A 22,412-nucleotide genomic window follows, 5' to 3' on the forward strand; every position below is an offset into this window, starting at 1 on the left:
CACATCACGACGCGGGCCCATCAACGCCGAACGACTTCGGCCGCAAATGAAACGCAGTAAATTCTTTTTTCCAGCATAAAAGAGGGAACACAAAAACTGCGCAATAACTGCCATTTGAATGAGTTTTTATACAACTGTAATTTTTTGTTGTTTTGCGGCTGGCATTTACTGTTTGTGCGACACGGCGTATACGTAACATTTTACAGCTACCACTACATAGGAGTTTGTAAAAAGTCTTTGCTGTATAACCGAGTCGATACTTTTATACACACATTACACTGTTATTGTTGTTCTTGTTGTAAACTTTTTACGCTTTTGTTTCATAGCGTTGCGTTGTCCAATCATATCCGACTTTGTATTTCTAGTTTTTTTCGTTGTTTGTTTTTGTCTCTCATTTTTTGTTTTGCTTTGTTCTTTGTCATGTTATTGTTGCCGGCTTCGTGTTGCGCTGTTCATTTTGCAATTTTCATCTCAATAACTATACGCTCATTTGCGCTGTCTGATGGCTTCAAGGCATATTCATATCCGTTGTCTTTACCGGATGTGCTGCCATGTTATTGTATATACAATATTTTTCTTTGTTTTCTTCTCGATACCAGTGATGCACGCATATTGCAAACGTACCGTTAATTCGTGTGGACGACGGGTGCAGTCGGCTGTATTCAGAAATGCTTGTGGCATCAACTTTAGTTGCAATGCCTGTCTGTCTGTCTGGTCTCTGATAAGACCACTTCTTACTGGGTGGTTCACCAGGTCGCTTCGTTTTGAAATTCCAATAAAGTCTTACATATATTTCATGCGATGTGTTGTAAGTTTGTTCGTAACACTAGATATACCAATCTCCATGATCTGGCAGCTAGGGTTGGTCTCGCAGTAATGGCGTCAACCGGTTTTTTAATAACTTCGTTGTAGTGTTTGGCTCTATTTCGCAAATAGCTGGTTCGGTATTTACCATAAAAGCCCAAATCTTTAATGAGTAATTAACGAAACATCGGATTTTCAAGGCATGACTCAAATTAATGTAGGATCCAGTAACATAGTATCGGCGATGTGGCCGTTTGACAATGGCGACAGGTTAAAAAATGCGTTCATCGAATTTGTCATAACAGAGACCCATCGAACCAGTAGAGTCACTCACATGACAGCTTACGTTCCTTTTAGTACATGACTCTACTTGGTCATCTCAATTTTCATCAACCATAATCTAATATTTTCAAATGCGGGACAAACTGTCTCTATTAGGGAATTAGAAGGCTTCTCGGCTATCATAGAGAAGTCTGTTGATCTCTAAGGTACAAAATTTTGAAGTGGTTTTGAAGCACATTGTCGTAATCTCTTTGTTTTCCTATATTTCGCATCAGTAAGATGTACGAAATGTAAAGTTATTGAGCCAAAGTCCTCTGATAGTGTTGCACATACTTTTGTAGGCTTGCACTATACGATATACCATGCGGGACCGCGTGGTTTAGCCACTGGCTTGTCAATCTTACAAAAAATTGTGAGAATCTTACTTCGCAGTAATGACTTGAAATCATCCGACTCATTCCCGAAATATTGAGGTTTTTGGATAAATGACAAACTGACGTCCACAGACTGAATTTCGGACTCATTCCCGAAATATTGAGGTTTTTGGATAAATGACAAACTGACGTCCACAGACCGAATTTCGGACTTTCGGCTTCGGGAGTCTTGTGATTATGCAGTATTTGGCAACATGCTCATCACCTCAACACCATCAGTTGGAAATATAAAGCACTAGCAAGACAACATTTCGTGGGTTTAATGGAGGTACCTGCTGACAACAGCCTTACCCTACGGCGCACAATAGCACATCGCTTGAAATCAATGCGTTGATCAGTATCAATAACCAACTTGGTAAGGTTCGAAGCCCTTATAAAAAATCTGCCGTACTTTGGGTCCGGTGTTTAGTTGAAATGCAACTCCACGTGGAACTAAAATCATGTCCGTTCTTCCCGAGTTCGCGTCCTAAACCACAACCATCGCGATACTCTCAAAAATGCAAGACTACGTAGTCAAAACTACTTTTGAAGACAGTTTCACATATTTTTTTTGTCCAAAAATTTTGCTTCAGCCAAAGTTGTGTTGGGACTTCTATTCATTTTGGTCCGTGAAAATACAATATCGATCAAAATATTAATATTAAAATTGCTCTTGTTTGTAGAAACATACAAGTTAAACCACTATAAGGACCAGTCTTTACTTGTTGCAGTTTGAATGCGAATGACTGAAGCAGTAAGTCCTGCTGAATGGTTCGGCTGTTTCATGGAACGCTGAGTGTTCTCCTTTTTTATATTCTTCGCATTTCTTCGTTATTCACCGTTTCATACTTTGTGCTCCAGTGCAATGTGGTCGCTACTATGTACAAGTATTAAAGCGTTTCCTCTTTGATAGCAGAAAACAATGACACCAGCTATGAGATTTTGGGGACTTCTTGCAGTTTTATTTACACTCCTACTTCGTGCCGACTTCTTTATTGCTTTCGTTTTGCTTATTCCCGCCACGCAGCTAACCAAAGATAAACTACATTGAAAAATCCGACAAACTGACAGACGGATAGAGAGAACTCTATGGCGGGGGCAGGCATGACGAACCAGTAGAGATGAATGCACGAATGCAAGCAAGAGTCGGTTGTTATACTTTTAATATATAAAATTTTGCTTTAAACTAAAATCCCCTTGATGTAGTTTATGCTCTTGGGCGAAGGGATTTCGGCTTTCACGTCTCCAGCTTTAGAGTCGTAAATAAAACTCTCGAACGCTTGTAAGCCACAGATGAAGATGAGAATGGCGCCCGCAAAAGGATGTATGTCCAATGGTTTAAGTAGTAAATTTCTGGCGGATTTAATTATTCTTTTGTATTATAGCAAATACCGTTACAGACTGGCATGTAAGGAGTTTGGCAGTTGATTGTGTGACGGGGTGTGTGTGGGCGCGGGATTACAAGATTGTTGCATGACAGCTGAAATAATTGCTTATTGTGTGCAATACTAGTCAGTTGGGAACCCGAAAATTGCAGTTGTCTGCTATAAGATGCTTGCGGTTTTATATTGCCGAAATAATGCAGTGGATTTAAGCATCAAATTTTTACGGGAAACTTAGCGCAGTAAAGAGTTTTAAATAGTGAAATTGGCGAATTCAGATTGGCCAGATTAGTTAACTGTTTAGCACTTGGTAGCAGTTTTAACTAGTCGTGTTTGGAATGTTAAGTACCGATAGATGGCAATATTGCTTTGAGTCCGTCAAATATTTCTCTGTAGTCGTCAAGTTTGATATTTTTGTAGCTATACTAAATCAGAAAGTTTTTTAGTCAAATTCTGAATATTTTTTGCCGAATTCGTATGTGGAAAATTTTTTCATATTCAGAAGCAAATAATATAGGTCTTGAAAATTTGCTAATCTTTCGACCAGAATACCCATAATATTGAATTATTGCTACATTACTCGAAATATTAAATTTGTTCTGGTTAATTGTTCAAGTAGTTATATCAATTTAATTAAATTCGCTGAATTTAATATATATCCAGACACGAAGGCAACCATGTCATTGAATAACCTCACATCTATCTATCAGCTATCTACAGTCGGATTTTTCACGTGAAAAATAGGATACATTTAAATCTCCAACAGCGTTCTCTATTTATCATTACTTTCTGTTTATGGACTTTACGGCTCATGGAAACAAACAATGTTAGTTTACCGGACATCTTAACCAACCTAATTTCATCAAAAATTATCATGGTTTTCTGAGATTAGAAAAACTTTACTCTTACTGTCTCTCACAGTCTACCTACTTCGTGCATATTCTTCGAGTGCTGTGTGGGTGAAGTCGCTGGAGAAGAGGCGCAGTGAGCCTGAGGAAGCTTTGAGAGGATGTCTTCTGTCAAGAGCTTTCCAGAACTCTTGGTGCAGACTACTAGACCACTGTAGTGTGTTTCAAGTTGAAGTGGCAGCTTCAGCTACTTCTTCAAAGTGTGGCTTCTTTTAGGGGGCCTGGAAACGTTGGGAACTGTAAAGCCGTTGAGCCTACAGGAAAGGGCACCCTTACCCAAATTTCAATAGAATGAAAACGAGCAGGTGTTTCGGGCGTGCTCAGTAAACATTTTTCAGCAAGCAATTCTTGTGGGGTTGTGAAAGATTTCAGGCCCAGAGTGGAACTACTAGTCCTTAGAAGGGTTCTTATCGCCGAAATGATCGGGTGTCCCGATTGTACACTGTCATATTCGCGAGACATCTAGTCAGATTTGTAAGGATGAAGATGTGGTGGAACATCTTTTTCCTTCACCATTCAGCTTTCACAAGACTGAAGTTGAATCATCTCGGTTGCCATATTCTTTACAAACTTAGCGAATTGGCTGGTATTGATATTAGTCGCCTCAATAATTAGTAGGCAGGCTCCATACCTAGAAGTTCTGTGCATCACAACGGACAAGAGTCTCTACCTGTCCAAGTGAGATGGTTTGCGGCATCACGAATTTATACAATTAAAGGATTTTCTCTTTATATATTTATCACAAATTCCTAAAACTTTGATTTAGTAATTGATATTATCGGTTGAGTCATACAACAAATTTGTATATGACATTGCTGCCAACAGCATATTAACATATTACACATTTTTACTCTTCACTAATATTACTTCAAGAATTAGTATGACTATTTTCTTGTTCGTAAACATTACTGCTGAATTGGTTGTGTCTGAAATTTTCAAACCATGAGTATGCTACATTCCTCTCAAATGCAACATGTGGCAACACATGCTACTTGCATTGATGCATGAAAGAGATACCAAACATAACTATAATATGTTATATGTATGTATGGAATTACAAGTCCTTCTTTTGTGAAGCCGAACACTTCACATGTCACGCAAATTTTAAATTATTGGAATTGTAAGGTATTATTATTAGACTTTATTTTGCTGCTTTAATGTCACATATTATCACTTGCGTTTATGGTACTTAACAACTCTATACCGTTTTATACCTCATAATTTATTAAAAGTAGATTTTTAATCGAGAAACTTGAGCCAATATTATGAGGAATTCACATTTGATTCGAAGATACACATTATTGAGCAATGAAAGCTAGGAATTCGTCTTGGCGTTTTTAAATATCTCGACAACCTAAATGTTTCTACTAATAATGACAAACCAAAAGCTTACACGATGTCTATATTTCAATCCACAACTTCAGCCTATGTAGTCGAGAACAAAAAAGGAGGCTTGTCACGACTGTTAGCCTGTCGCAAAGTTTTTCTTGCTAATATAAATTTTTTTTATACGTCACGTTATGGTTTCGATAACGAAGAGAATGAATTTTTGACTAGGCTGATCTCTATAGTCAGCTCATTGATTCCAATCCAGCTAAGCCCTCCCTTCTGTTAATGCCAAAGAGCTGAAGTATTGATAAACCTAGATTAGTTTTGGCTTTTCCAATTTTAGACATTTTTTCGGCAATTTATTCAACGGATATTCTCCTTTTATTTCTAGGTCGCGTCTTAAAGTTATCTCGTTTGTAGAAATTGTTTTGGAATATTTTTCAGAACGAATAGAATATAGATTTGACTAGGCTGATCTCTATATTCAGCTCATTCAATTTGGTCCCAATGATTCCATCGGGAGAAAATTTTGGCAAGTGTATAATTTCTGGGGAGGTTGGAGTCATGTGTAGAAGTTCACGCAAGCGAGGAAAGTTCTCTATTTGGGAATGGTCAGAAACGATTCTTTTACACATGTCAAGCAGCTCCTTCCTTCTGTATAATGCCAAAGAGAAGCTGAAGTATTGATAAACCTAGATTAGTCTCCCACTTTTAGGCCGCGGCTTAAGCTTTTCCAGATTTTAGACATTCTTGTCGGCAATTTATTCAACGGATATTCTCCTTTTATTTCTAGGTCGCGTCTTAAAGTTATCTCGTTTGTAGAAATTTTTTGGAATTTTTTTCAGAGGCTTGTGTTTGTTGGTATATAGAATATAGATTGTGGATATTGGGTTACCCAGGATGTTATTCCAAAACTATTCAAATATTAATACAGTTCTCAATCAATTTGGTCCCAATCCTTTCTTATCTCGGTATGTTAGAAATATACTCCGAAGTTTGGCTTCGTCCATCGGGAGAAAATTTTGGCAAGTGTATATTTTCTGGAAGATGGATCTGGGTTCATTATTCTTTGGATTGTGATAATGTGACTGTCAAAGTCACCACGTTGTTATTCCTCTTTGTAGAATATATATCTGTACTCTCATAAGTGATTAAAGAAAAATGGATACAGCCGAAGTCAATTGGAAATTAGTTAAGCATTGTCCCTTGCTTCTTAGACTTACCGGCTACTTAGTTTCTGTACAATAGTTAACCACGAAGATCCATCACATAACGTCTACGTCTCTGAACTTCGTTGAAGTAAATTATTTTGTCAACGATTCCATTCGAGTTGTCAAATAATGTCCCATATATACCACAACCGTAATACCATATGCCTACAAATCTACATATAGTATTTGTGTGTATCATTCCTAATGTATGCATTTGACGAACCATCGGAGCGACAACCAGTCCAACGCCTTTACCATAAGTTGTTCATATCGCTCCTTCCACATGTGTCACACGGCATGTGCAACATGAAAGTTGTTGTCACACACAAGTGTCGTTGACATTTTAATATGTTCTTTGAGCTTGCCCTAACTAAGTACCTCGCATCTGTCTGTCCAACTCTCCGTCGCCTGTGCGCGTGTCCATTTGTCTTTCTCTATCTCTGTCTGTTTAACTGTCAGCGCCTGCTGTTGACAACAACACGACAAAGCGAAAGCAACAATAATTTCTACTCGGCTTGCCTGCCTCAGAGTCGTGACTGTAATTTGCTGTCATCAATTAATGCAATTACCATTTTTTAACCAACCGCTGGCAGCAATGGCATGGCAAAACGCTGATATTTAAAGACTTGCCGTTCGCAAGAGTGGCCACCTTTTGATATTATTATAAAACACTATAATTTTCATCGCAGCTGAAGTGACGTTTCCGTGGCTTCTTGTACGCTTTAATAATACAAAATTACACCTAAAGCTAGTAGCGACTAAAGGCAGGTGTATTCAACGTATCAAGCTGGTCTTCATTTAAAAGCACTTCCTTGTTTTGCCCTTGTCACCCCTTCAAATGCACCGTTAACAACAACAACCACTAGTTGTTCCTTTTAAATAAGTATTCAATCGAATATACGGCATGGCACTGCGTGGATATGAATTATTTCTAACCTAAAAATAGTGCCCGCTGCGTGCAAGCGGCAATCACACAGCGGGCGCTTGCGATGATTTCATAAGTTAACTTTTTCTGGGAATTTTCGGCAATTTGAAAATAGGTCTAATAGGTAAGTGGAGTATAATAAATATAGACCCAGCGGGAAGTCTCTTTGACCTGCATTCCGTTCGAAAGTTTTACAACTTGCTCTCATCCGCTTCTTAAAAACACAAATAGGAAAAAAATATTTATAGAAATAAATAAAACGTAGCAAAAGGAGAAAACAGTTTTAGTTACTAACGGAGTTACAATAATAGGATATAATAATTGGAATACTAACTGGTCACTGTCTAGTGGCGACATACGCCTACCGAATTGGAATAAATGAACCAAATCATGTGAATTTGTCCCGCATTGGTAAGGCTGCGCTTCAAGCATTTGGGTGCTCCACGGTATGAGACACTAGAAGAGGTATCGTTAGTAAGACCACAGAACCTATTGTCAAGTGTCGTGCGTTGGCGTTCTAAAGGATGATTAGTCCTCCTCCCCTTTTGCTTATGCGTTTAAGCTTAAAATGTTAAAAAGGTTTGAAATAATAATCAGCTATCCACCAAAGCTTTCCAGCTGTTGAGATTTGATAATGATAGCCTGAGACTATCTGCATATCGTCGAAGATATCGAAATCCTCTTTAATCAAACTGATTGCATATTATCCGAACAGCATTCCGTTCCATCTGCGCTTTTATTATCAGGAATTTGTTTACAATTCATAAATCGAAATCATATTTACCTAAAATGAGTGTATATTTGAGTGACTTTGAGGAGAGAGAACGATCAATTCTTGAACTGTTTGTTTTGAATGGATATGCTTTGCCTGGGAGAGAAGGTTTCCAGTCATACCAAAAGAGGGTGCATGACGCCGGGGTCCGCGGCCCACGAGCGGTACCGAGATCTACGCTACCTCCACGATAGATCCAAGGCCATCCTTCAAACTCCCTGAATACCGCAGCAATGGTTGCAGAAAAGCGACTGTATTTGTACTGTGTTTCAGTCCACAAGGCCGTTCCGGGAAACGAAATAGTTGATCAGATTGCCATCTGCTTGGCAACCGAACCAGTTCAGGAAATATGAAAGTCGCTAAAAACCATACATAATAAAATTGTCGAAAGACTTGACAGACGGATCAGGGTGAGATGGAATGCCTTAAGGGCATACAGAATCGCCAAAATCATGTGCAAGGGAGCGAAAGGAAATCACACAAGGGAGGAAAACCCGAAACCAAATTGATTAACTTAACTGAACAATGCGAATCAGTCATCATAGATATATTTTTCGGTGAATATTTCAAATTTAGTGTTTTTCGCAACGGAGATAAGCTGAGCCAGCGTCCTTGTTGTTAACCAAACTAACTAGTCCTGTGAGGGATAAAAAGATATACATATCTCCCAAAGCAAGCGGTTTGTTGAAGATTTTGAGCCGACCATGCGGTTTGTCAAACAATCATCATGTAAAGATTATCGTGCTGAGCCCTCGTTGCATAGTAGAATATTACAAGTGCTTCTGATTTTCTTGTAAATTTTTCGATTACCGTTGATAAATATCAATATCGTATAGCTTCTTCACCAAGTAAATTGTTCTTCTAAATCTATCGGATTGACGATGGAACGTACAGGGTTCCGAATGTTTTAATTAGAATTTTTTGAATTAATGATTTGACTTGGTCTCAAATCGCAATTAAAGGGTTACATAGGTTTCCTCGGACAAAAAACAGCCTTATTTGAAAAATTTTTTTCTCATATAAAAATGAAATATTTTATTAGAATTATTTAGTGCTACAAACATACGCTATTAACATAGAAATTCTGAAACATTATTTTTTTTTTTAATATTTTAAACTCGACCATTGTGACGCCATTTCCGGTGACGAAGGAAAAACGAACTGAAAATTGGATTTTTGCCAGACATTTTTACAACCAAATTAAGAATGAAAGTTTTAATCGAAAAAAGATCCTTCGTCCAAGTCTTTAAGAATTGTATCTCAAAGAACTTTGTAAAATTTCATGAAGATCAAGAAGATCGGTTGAGTTGTTCTCGAGAAATCTTGCCAACTGACTTTAAAAACATAGTTTCGAGAAAAACGCGTTTAAAGAGTTGAGTGACAATAAAAGCTAGCCTCGAGCGCACAAGTTCTCAAGGCTGTACCTCAGAAACTATTACTTGGATCAACTTGAAAATTTAGGTCAATATTCTAGAGGGATTTTAGAATTTAATAAGATCATAGAAATTTTAATTTTTTGAAACACGTAAACCCATGTACCCCTTAAAAAGTTATAATTTAATTTTCTTAAAATAACATCTTAAATTAAATTTTTTTTGTGATTTTGGCACTAAAAAGTAAATATGTGTGTATATTTGTATTTTTTTTTTTTGATTCAAATCATATCACTGTGGAAAGTGGAAATTCGGAATGAAAGCTTTCCCATAAATATTATCCAAATTTGTCTTAAGGAATGTGTGACAAGCTTCTCTGCCATGTCTCTGCTCTACTTATTCGTCGATGAATGATTAAAAAACATAAATGGTTGCGAAATTGATTTTAATTAAACAAATTTATCGAAATCGTATATGAATGTGTACATTTTCTCAGTTTGCAATTTTTGTGTTTTTCTTTACCTATCTATTCTCCGCTTCGCTGCATATAGTATGCATATAGTATATGGTATATTGGCACTTTGGCGATCTTTCAGTGCCAATCGGGACCCAATCCGCATGTCCATACAACTCTATGTGTATAGTATGCACATCTACATATACAGTAAATACATATATATATGTGTTTATATATACTACGTACTATATATGCACGTGATGTCAACACATAATGGCTCCCACTGCGTCTGGCTCGGCTGCAGTGATGGCGACTGCACAGTTGACTTGTTGTTTGTGGCTACGAGGTCAGGGACCACTTGGTGCTTCAACAAAAGTAAGAGTTCGCCAGCGAAGACATGCGAATCGAAATATGAAAGGAAGCAAACCATTTTTCTTTCTTTTTATGTGCATTTGATGTTTATACAGATGGATCTCCAAATAAATACATACATAAGTATGTGAGAATGTGTATTCGTAATGACTCACGCCATTTCAGTGAATGCCCTTCAGTGGACAATGGCGACGACGTAATTTGAGAGGGATGGCGCCACTATGTAATGTCAGCGCTCTCTTAGAAAAGCTCAAACTTACATACATACCTATATTTTAATGGCTCTACTTACATCAGTCCCTGCTTCATCCCACTCTGCGCCATTTTCTATGTTATTGCTTCGACACATGTCAAACACGATAGCTTTGTCGTCTTAAAGCATTCTTTTTAGTATTTTTTTTTTTTGAACTTTTAAATATTTTCCCCGTTTTACTTTTTATAGTGGTTGTGTTGGCGTGTGCGCTTATGCCAACATGACCGTGAGTGATTTTACAGAGTTGCAAGGTTTTATTGCGTATTCATTACCCTGTAATAATTTGCCCATAAACTGTATATTGTTGAATAAATGTATTTATGTATGTATGTGTGTTCATACAGTGGCTGTCAAAAGTGAGTTTACAGCGTACTTAACTGTTTATTTAGCAATGTGGTTACTTAATATTTCCTTATTCCTCGGATACTCATAATTATCTTAGATGAACTAACTGTATTTCTGTTGCAATAAACCCCAGGAAGGTTTTTTAGCATTTGATGCTAGGTGGCAAAATTAAATGCTCAAACTTGGGGTTAAAAGTCTTTTTTACTATGCAAAGTTATGTTAATGAAACTGTTAGATAAGGTTAGGTTAAGTTAAGAGGTCGAACCTAACAGGAACGGCGGTTCGTTGTGATATCTAAAACTCCAATATCACACCCGGTTGGCATGTCGCATGTTTCCGTACGACAAACGAAAATTCATGAGGTGCCATTTCGTACGAAATCGTACGGCAGTGGTTGTTCGACATTCAAGGTTGTCATGGTTGTCCCGCCTTTGTGCTATGCGACATGAAACCATTGATAATAGTTTATGGGTATGCTTATATCTGCACAAAAAATTGGTTAAGTTTTCAAGGCATTTTGATGATGCTTGGCACCTGACGACTGTTTTCGTCCAAACCGCTTGGTACCCAACCTGATCCAATTGATCATAAGACCCTCTTGTATCGACAGAGCGCTTAGATCATATCACAAATGTTTTAAAGCGGCTAATATCAGTTTCGGCTGTCTTCTGGTTCGTTCGAAATTAGTTCAATACATCTCCGACGTTCTATACTTAATCTAGACCAAAGTAATATCACAGTGGCACAGAAACTAAGCGCTCGCGAGGCCCATACGTTCAGTGCTTGAACGCAAGATGTCAACGGATCGCTTCTGGCGTAGTAGTTTTAAGAAGTTGGAGAGCTCTGCTGACGACAAAAGATCAACGCAATTATCCAAGCGGAAACTTGATAAAGCTTCCTGGGGGCCTATTCTGTAACTCGATTCGAAAATGTGTTCTATTCGAAATTCGGATCTACTTTATCATTACGCGAAAGTTGTGCCACCCTGTGCCAGAACAAATACGTACAATTTTCGTTTTTGCTTTCCACAACTCAAACGCTAACGAATATTTTATTCGAAAATTTGCTTGAAAATCCGAAAATCGAGTTACAGAATATAAAAAATCCGAATTCGAGTAAATTGTTTTTCGAATCGAGTTACAGAATAGGCCCCCTGGACAGTCGCTGCACCCGTCACCGAACGCTCGGGGAATATCTCTGTAAGACTTCGAACTAAAAGTTTACTGGCGAAGTGCTTTCAAAACATGTACATATGTAGCTCATCAAATACAATTATTATGTTTGTATTATAGAATGTGAATTCATTCATTGACAACTGTGCTTCATACCATATTTTGAACCAAATTTAAGTAACCTTCTGATTACCCAATATTCTGTTTTAGCTACTGTTCTGTCGGCGCCTTGTAAAACTACCTACATATATTCTTCCCTCCATACAACTCTGCGCATTTGTAATTTTATCACTTAACGCTTCCTTCTTCAGCACTTCATAGTGCTCGGTCACGTTCGGCAGAGTTTTTATTAGTGTAAAAATCGTAAGTTTCTCCACCTCCCACCGCTCGCGGTGTATTCTGGTTTTAAGTGCCATTGTTAGCAATCACATTCTCCGTCATTTATTATTATTATTGTAACAGTAATGCCTTTTTTAATTTGTTTGTAATGTTGTTATTGTTGTCAAGCTGCTCCTGCAGTTTACATGTACATTTTATGACAGCGCCACAACAAATCGTGCTTACAGCTGCTGCCAACTGCTGCTGCTAGGCGGGGGTAATTCCGTACAATTTATGTTGTTGCACATACATTTCGTGCCACTGATAACGCTGGCTGTAAAAATAATTGTCGCGAAAAAAGTACGTGAAGAATTAATAACGGGTGTCTCATGATTTGATTATGGAATAAATTTTGAAAAGAAAGTAGTGCGAAGCAGCCTTCGAATATACTACAAGATCAGACCTGACACATTTTTTTTCTAGATTAATACAGAGTCAGCTCTTAGTTGAAGGAACCGTCTCTACCAGTCGTCTATAATAACGGGCATTCTAAGATACTATGAAAGTTCCCGTTTTTACCCAACGCCCTAGTTATTTTCGAAATTATTTTGAAGTAAACTTGAATTCGGTCCCAATATTGCCTTCCGTTTTATAGAAAAGTGAATTAAGAGTAAGGAGTACAAGGACATAGGGATATGTATCTAAACAGACGCGTGCAAACTTGAAAACCGAGTAGAAGTCGGTGTCGTTTCAGAAAATTTAGATACCTGTATCGCATTCCAACTACCAGACTACGGCAGAGTCTTCCAAGGGGAGATCACAGGTAGCGGAATGTGAAATGACTCAAGTCTCTTAGGTTCTCATCGAAGTAAGTAAAATAATGCATTGCTCTCTTAGTGGATCTAACATCCTATTTCAAGATAAACCTGCAATGGGTTTCAGAAAGCAGTGATATTCATGTCAACTGTGAGACAGATGCACTAGTCAGAACAGGCATCACCATACATTTAGACTACGATAAAGAGGGGGTATGTGTACCGTATGTACCACAGTTTAATCGGACCAGTCCCAGTCAAATTTGTTCTCAAGTGAATACCAAATGTAATAAACTCATTCCTACAAGCAAAGTATATCTTAGAACATCTCGCCCAAGAACTGAATTTGAGGAGAAGCCACTGAAGAAATTTCCCCTAGTCATGACTTATCAATCACACGGTAAATGCTTACTGCTTTTTCATGTTCTAGAAATTAACGAAAGTTGCTCATTAAAAAGAAGCGTAATATTTCCAAATCATTTTCCAAATTATTACTTTTTGTACGTTAGTTTTCTACAGGCTATTCATGTCCTCTAGTCGGACGTAATATAATATCTATGAACGGAAGTTCGTTTATTTCGTTAAAAGCTAATATGTTTACTTCAGAAAATTTTCTTTAAAGAAGAAGAGCTTGACAAGTTGGCCGACAGGGGTAATGCTTGAAATTCTATGAAAAGATGCGGCGGCTAACAGAAGGTTTGAAGACCGCAGTATACTCTTGAATAACCCCCAAAGGTGATCTAGCGACCGATGCCCAAGAGCATACTAAAATTACGGAGGGAACACTTCTCCAGCCTGCTGAATGGTAGTGAAAGTACAACGCCAGGAGAAGGCGAACCCGATTCCCCAATCGACGACGATGGAGCACACGTTCCATTGCCTGACCATGAAGAAGTTCGAATAGCAATTATCCGTCTGAAGAGCAACAAAGCGGCGGGGCCGATGGATTGTCGGACGAAAGCATGCCCAACAATTGGAATTTAAGTGCTCTGCTCAATCCACAAAAAGGGACAACAAACTGATTGAACCTTATCAGTGTTGCTTTAGATCTGGAAAATCAACAACCGACCAGATATTCACTATGCGCCAAATCTTGGAAAAAAACCCGTGAAAGGAGAATCGACACACACCACCTCTTCGTCGATTTCAAAGCTACTTTCGACAGCACGAAAAGGAGCTGTCTTTATGCCGCGATGTCTGAATTTGGTATTTTCGCAAAACTAATACGGCTGTGTAAACAGACGTTGAGCAACACCAAAAGCTCCGTCAGGATCGGGAAGGACTTCTCCAAAAGAGGTTGTCGTGCGACTTCTCCAATCTGCTGCTGGAGAAAATAATTCGAGCTGCAGAACTTAATCGAACAGGTACAATCTTTTATAACAGTGTACAGCTGCTGGCGCACACCGATTATATTGATATTATTGGCCTCAACATCCGTGCCGTTAGTTCTGCTTTCTCCAGACTGGACAAGGAAGCACAGAAAATGGGTCTGGCAGTAAACGAGGGAAAGACGAAATATATCCTGTCATCAAACAACCAGTCGTCGCACTCACGACTTGGCTCTCACGTCACTGTTGACAGTCATAACTTTGAATTTGGAGATAGCTTCGTCTATTTAGGAACCAGTATAAACACCACCAACAACGTCAGTCTGGAAATCCAACGCAGGATAACTCTTGCTAATAGGTGCTATTTCGGGCTGAGTAAGCAATTGAGAAGTAAAGTCCTCTCTCGACGAACAAAAACCAAACTCTATAAGCCACTCATAATTCCCGTCCTGCTATATGGTACAGAGGCTTGGACGATGACAACAACTGATGAGTCGACGTTACGAGTTTTCGAGAGAAAAGTTCTGCGAAAGATTTATGGTCCTTTGCGCGTCACATTTGGAAGCAAAAAGAAGTCGCAGGGAAAATCTGAATATTACGATGAAAGGACCGATATAATTAGTTCGTAACCTAATTTGGCCATGATGACAGCGGAGGCAGCGTATTTAGATGCTGTCAAATCATCCAAAAATTGGACATGGTGGGACTCTGGAATCGGTGTAAATCCCACCTTGTGAGTACCAAAAAGAACTTATATGGTAATTGTTTCGACCAATTTAATGGTCTTAACGTTTATGTGAGCAACTCTCGACTAATCCTATGTTAAAGTGAAAGCTATGTACAACATTATTCGCAGAATCATATTTAAATTTGTATGAAAGAAACCCCAACGTTATGGTAGATAATCACCAGATGTCGAAAGCTGAAATTATTCGAAGGCTGCTGGATCTGGTGTTCTTCATACGAGTACCTTCCATACTGTTATTGTATAAAGTTTACCTGGATATTCACGGATTCTCATAGCTCTCGAGGCGCAAAATAAGACCTATCTGCCTTGTTAAGACGAATTGCATACTTTGGCTGAAAGTGGGATTTAAAAAATTCGCAATCTTTCAGACTGCCAAAATGCCTCTTACTCACAAAATACATACGTGTTCTTTTCAATGATCTAAGAGAAACGCAAATTTAAATTACACGAAAAATTTCGGACAGTTAATTAGTTGCTGATAACAAACGGAAAATTTTACAACTGCGGGAGAGGCAATTTTCGTGCACCAAAGCCGAGCTCCTCCCCAAGTCCTTCAAGTTCGTGTGCATTTGCATATGAGTCTGGTATTCAGAATCAGGCTCTTGCCACGCAGTTACTCTTGTGGCACTCCACTTGTTCAAAACTTTGCATACTTTTCTCTGGCAGCGCTGCTGCTGCCCTCGTCTTTTCTGAAATGTTGAATTGGTGATTGCGGGAACGACGCTGCTGCTTTAATGGCGCGTAATTAAAAGACTTTTGCGTATTTGTAGAGCCGGCTGTGAGTATGGGTGTGTACATTAATTTGCCATGTAGTTGCATGTCCAGCGAACCAGCCTGCTGTAGACATTGCATTTGCTATTGCACTGCAGCAGTTGCAATTGCTCTAGCTGTCCCTTCTATTCTCACTTATTACTCGCTCCGCCTGTAGACATCAGCTGTGAACTCTGTAGACTCTCGAATGGCGGTTATTTGTGCAAATGTTTATTCAGTACATTTTGCCGTTGCGTTCACACGGCCGGACACACACTTACACACACAGGTCATGTGGACAGAGGCTTCAATTCATAGCGCAATTTTGCCCTTTTGGCCCACCGCCTAAGCTTCGTTTGACCAATTGCATACTCTTGTATGCTCATTTGATTGCTTTTATGGAAACTGTGTGTATTTGCTCATGTTCCCTGTAATAAATTGCACTGTTTCTGGTCTAGCGGCAGCCTCGGTTATGCCGTTAGATATTATAGTCAAAGCCGTTTTAAAGACATTCTAAAGCGATTTAGGCTTTTAAATAGTTTCTAAATTATAAGAAGAACGCTTGATTCTTCGAAACAGGCATAAATTGAATGATATAATTTGTATTAATGAATTTAATTTTCATTGTCCTAAGATCTATTGGATCCAGAGTGCTTCTTAATGTTAGATCGGGTAGTCATTAAAAAAAAGAGTCTAACATCACCCCCTATCGGCTCCGAACGATAGAAACTTCTAGAATCCTCTCGTCGGTTTCCGAAATTTTAACTGGGAATCCTCGAAATAAGGTTGGGGAACATGTGACTTACGGTGATGGTATATCGCTTTCTGTTATAGGTAGACATCTTCCCTAACCTTAAGCAAATAGTATTAAACGACATAAATCAATGAGCCGTATCGTGCAGACTAAACTTAAATGCCAGCACGACAGACACTTTTAGACAGAGCTTTCATGGAAACAAAACTTAGACGCTAGCGGAAAAACTTTACACCTATAAAAGTATGGTGGAGTCTAAAGGGAACTAACGTCTCGTGGCTCTACCAAACAGTTGTAAGACTGTTTATGACAGTTCGGTATTCAGTATGACGTATGGAAAGTATAATGTCAAGTCAGACGCTTAACTGCTTACTGGTTCTGGTTCAATTAGCTTTAAAGTCAGCTCTTAGGCTGAGGGAACCATCTCTATCAGCGTCTGTAATAAGTGTCTTTCTAAGATACTTAGCAAGTTTGCTTTCTCTTCCATAGAGGAGTAAAATATGGCTATAGGAACACAGAGATAAGTATCTATATAGATGGGTCCAAACTAGAAAACAGAGTGGTAGGTGGCGTTGTCAAATTTAGGTACCAGAATCACATTCCGACTACGAAACTACTGCAGAGTCTTCCAAGCGGAGATCACAGATAGCGCTTTCAAATCACTAAAGTTCTTAAGGTCTCCTCGAAGCTAATGAAATAATGCATTGATCTCTTAGTGAATCAAGCATCATATTTCACGATAAACCTGCAATGGGTTCCAGAACACAACTGTGAAATAGCCAGAGCAGGAACCACGCCACAATTAGACTCCGATAAAGAGGGAATATACATATGTACCTCTAACCTTTTGTATATATTTAATCGAATGTTATAGATGTAACTGAGTCGTGGCGGTGTGAATACCTAACTTGCTCAACAAGCGGACAAATGTGGCATGACGGAATTCAAAATGAATGATATAAGAACACTAGTAGTGATACTAGAAGGTCACTGTCTAATTTGCTGGCATGCCAACAGAGTGAGAATACCTTAAAATGACTATTGTAGAAGCTGTCAATGGGTAGTAGAAAAGGTAACTAGAGAATATCATAAGTATCCGTCCAGGGTTGCTTCATGAGTAGCATAGGGTGGATCATTGAGAATATAATAATAGCGTGAGGAAATATTTGTTCCATTTGTTTCACAATGGGTTTCTGAAAGGCCTAGGTGGGTCGTCAGGTATCCATCCTACTTACCCACATTGTTGTTAGAATGTTTGAAGGATGAAATTTCGCAATGATAACCATTAAAATATAAAATATCTGAACAATTTTTAGTAGCATTATGTTATTACCTTAAACAGTAAAATTTCTAATTTCGGAAGCACCGTCAAATGCGAATATACCCTTCACAGGTGCATTTCTTTTAGGATTCCGATCGTGTCCAGTTTGTATGGAAGCTATATGCTATAGTGATCCATCTGAACAATTTTTCCGATTTTACATTATTTCTATAAACAAAAATCCATGTCAAATTTCGTGAAGATATATCGTCAAATGCGAAAGTTTTCCATACAAGCATTTGATTCCGATCATTCAGTTTGTATGGCAGTTATATGCTATAGTTAACCGATCTGAACAATTTCTTCGAAGATTACATTGTTGCCTTAGGAAATAATCTGTACCAAATTTCGTTAAGATAAATTGTCAAATGTGAATGTTTTCCATACAAGAACTTGATTCCGATCGTTCGGTTTATATGGCAGCTATATGTTATAGTGGTCCGATATCGGCAGTTCCGACAAATGAGCAGCTTCTTAAAGAGAAAATGACGTTTGTAAAATTTCAAAACGATATCTTAAAAACTGAGGGACTAGTTCGTATATATACAGACGGACGGACAGACAGACGGACATGGCTAAATCGACTCAGCTCAACATACTGATCATTTATATACTTATGTACATACTTTATAGGGTCTCCGACGCTTCCTTCTGGGTGTTGCAAACTTCGTGACAAACTTAATATTCCCTGTTCAGGGTATAATGAAGGCGTTATCACTGAAGCTTAGGCCAGTTTAGAATCACCACTTAACTCTTTTTGTATTCATTGCTCCATAAATGTTTACATTGAGTCCATCTGTGGCTAGGAAGAGAAATCTAAGTGAACAACAGCTACACTTATTTGATGTCCTATAAATGTCCTATATCTCAAAATGGAACAGAGGATATACATAGTACATTAACATAATTTGCGTGGAATCATGAATCAGTAAAAAAACTTACTCTTAAAATATGTCTTTATTTATCTAATTCTTCTCTCGATGGGAATCTAAAACTGCATGCATAGTTCGTGCGGTTTCGGAGATGACAGAAAATGAACCCAGTGGTACAGTGGAATAAATTTCAAGGTACCTATTTGGATAAAAAAAAACCTTCAAAATGTTTATCAAAAAAAAATTAGGTTAGTTATCTTAGCTGCATTTTTTCATATTTGTCTTCCAGTTTTTTATTGTCATTTTTTCTTTATTAATCGAATTGTAGAAACTCTTATTTTCGAAATAAGTTTTTCGCTCTTATGAAAATTAGTTGTTTTTACTGCTAGGTGTACAAATATACTATATGTATTTATAAATGAGAGTACACATTAAATTGCATACCAAACTTGCACTTACATACTTACAAACGCTTTATTCAATCTCTAAAGTACCCTCCTCCCTTCGCATTGCGCTGAACTGCATTGCACTGCTCTTCGAATGGCCCACTTGACTTTCATTGCCGTTTTGCTCTGAGCACTCAACACAGCATACGCAAATTCGTGTCGCGCTCACACGCACACACATCTGCAAGCCTAGACTCGTGCAATTTAATGTATGATCGTTTTTGCATCCTCTGCCTTCGCCATTCTTTGCATTTCATTTCTTTCATTTGCATACTCTTGGCCTCTGAACTCCTCTTCTGACTGTGGAGTCGTCCCCCACATTTCTCTTCATTTCTATATGACAGTATATACATACATAAGTATATGCAGTTATGTGTTTTTATTTGTTTTTGCATCGTTTATGTGATTGTGTGTATTCAGTGTGCAATTTCGTTAATGGTTATGTGTCTGCATGTCCAGCCGCACAGAAATATATGGATCCGCAGACACAAATATATGAGTGGAGATGTGTGAAGCTTACTCTTCTACTTACATATTTGTGTATTCATTTGTTCCATTATGGCGCTGAGTCTGTATTTCGATAATATTCAGTTATAAGTAAATGTATTTAATTGGCTGACTTTCGTTTCTTCCCTATCACCATAAAAGTTTAAACTTCGATTGGTGTTTTTAAGCGAAAGGTTTGTATATTTTGTTCCAATAATTTTCCAATAGTTTTTCTCAAATTTGTGGCCGATAAACTTTTGTAATTGAACTTACCATCGTTGCTTTATAAAATCTAAACTTTTGTTTTTCGACTCTATCTTTAACTTAAAATATTGTGCTCTATCAGACGAATTAATGTTGCCTCGATTGACCAACTGCCACCTGTGGTCTATACATATACTCTACTCCGCTTCAATAGTGTAACAGACCCAAAAATGCTACTTAAGGCCTGAGGTACTAAGTATTTCCTATTAGGATTTAAAGATTCGAGGACTCGAATTCTTCGAAATTGGGCTTAATGCATTCTAGACGCAGATGTTCCAGTGTTTCCGTTTCCATTCGGCAGAAACGACAGTAATTTGTGACTCTCATATTATGCGAATGTACGTTTCAACCGGCTGATTTATTGTTTGAAGGCAGGTCAGTTTTCAGATTAAACACTGCCAGCCTATTGCTGGTGGAGATCTGAACTTTGCAGCCAGAGCGAGTCTCTCTCCATCCTTCTTATCCTTCTTCTTTGCGGTAATGTTGTTGCTGTCGCTAATTTATTAAGTTTTTTCGAGGAATGCTGCAGTTTGATAGTTTTTTCTGATACGTTCCGATTACGTAGATCTGACTGTCGCGGAAACTTCCTTTCTTGTGGTAATAATGGGAAAAGATTTTGGTAATTTTTTGCTTTTTCCGATAATCAAATTTAATAGAACGGTTTGCATATAAGCTAAGGGGCTATTGAGTCTTTCCACGCACCCTTGGAGTAATCTCCGCACACTCAATATTTGCTAGAATGAGCCCCGACAACCTGGTAATTGGTTCAAGGTGTTCTTTACTTTTTGTTCTTTTCCAGACATCTCTAATATGTCGCTAAAAATGATTGCTTTTCATTGGAATATTTTGCTTTCCTTATTTAAATAGATTTAACCTCGTATTTTTCATTATCGTTGTCAAATAATAACTTCTTATCTTCGCGAATTTAAGATTGGCGAGTTTTAGATAGATCTCGAGTTAATCCAAAATTATTTTGATGTTACTTTCAATGGAATTAACTGATCGAATTAGAATATATTTAATAACTGGAACCTGTGATCTTTATACCCTGAACAGGGTATATTAAGTTTGTAACACCCAGAGGGAAGTGTCGGAGACTCTATAAAGTATATATATAATATGATCAGTATGTTGAGCTGAGTCGATTTAGCCATGTCCGTCTGTCTGTCCGTTTTTCCATCCTGTCTGTATATGTCCGTCTGTATATATACGAACTAGTCCTCAGTTTTTAAGATATCGTTTTGAAATTTTGCAAACGTCATTTTCTCTTCAAGAAGCTGCTCATTTGTCGGAACTGCCGATATCGAACAACTATAACATATAGCTGCCATGCAAACTGAACGATCGGAATCAAGTTCTTGTATGGAAAACAAGAAAATAAGTTGTTGTTTGACAATGTATCTTCACAAAAGTTGGCACAGATTATTTGCTAAGGCAACAATGTAATCTCCGAAGAAATTGTTTAGATCGGTTAACTATAGCATATAGCTGCCATACAAACTGAATGATCGGAATCAGATGCTTGCATGAGAAACTTCCTCATTTGACGATATATCTTCACGAAATTTGGTATGAGTTATTGTTCTTAGAAATAATGTAATATCGTAAGAAATTGTTCAGATCGGCTCACTATAGCATATAGCTGCCATACAAATCGAACGATCGGAATCAAGGGCTTGTATGGAAAATTCTCGCATTTGACGTGGTATCTTCACGAAATTTGACATGGATTACTGCTGAAGATAATAACATAATCTCCGGAAAAATTGTTCAGATCGGATTGCTATAGCATATAGCTTCCATACAAACTGGACTTACTAAAAGAAATGCACCTATGAAGGGTATATTAGCTGCGGTGCAGCCGAAGTTAACGTTTTTTCTTGTTTTGTTATCTAATAAGAAAACAACCTCCTTTAGTGATTCTTATATCAAGACATTCTTCTTACAATGTAATATTACTAATTATAGAATTTAAACTTCCGTATGTAATGCATGTATACTTATTGAGCGAATTTGCTCACTCATTCTTATATTATATTGCTATGTTGCTCAACAGTCCTGCTTTCCTTCTGTCAGAACTTTCCTAGTCCCTCCTGTGAATGGTGCCTTGAGCAGGTAGTCCGACTCCAACTTGGTTGTTCCGAGGTTCGAGCGAAATATAACTGGACAAATATGCAATTAAAAGCACTGTGTGATTTTAAGGACTGGAACTTAGTCGGTATGAATCAGATAGTAAATTTTTACTTCAACAGTGTCGTCTAAGTAAGCTTTGACATTTAATTCGGTTTCTGTAAAAGCATTGATTTTATACC

The 22,412-nt window shown here is 38.0% G+C and overlaps 1 protein-coding gene across 6 annotated transcripts in view; it reads left to right on the top strand.

Moving 5' to 3' along the window:
- LOC126752527 (disintegrin and metalloproteinase domain-containing protein 10) overlaps positions 1–22,412 on the top strand; it is a 364,893-nt gene that overhangs the window by 71,453 nt on the left and 271,028 nt on the right. The gene's annotated exons all lie outside the window — the stretch shown is intronic.

The sequence above is a fragment of the Bactrocera neohumeralis genome, chromosome 3 (genome assembly GCF_024586455.1).
Source record: "Bactrocera neohumeralis isolate Rockhampton chromosome 3, APGP_CSIRO_Bneo_wtdbg2-racon-allhic-juicebox.fasta_v2, whole genome shotgun sequence".
NCBI lineage: Eukaryota > Metazoa > Arthropoda > Insecta > Diptera > Tephritidae > Bactrocera > Bactrocera neohumeralis.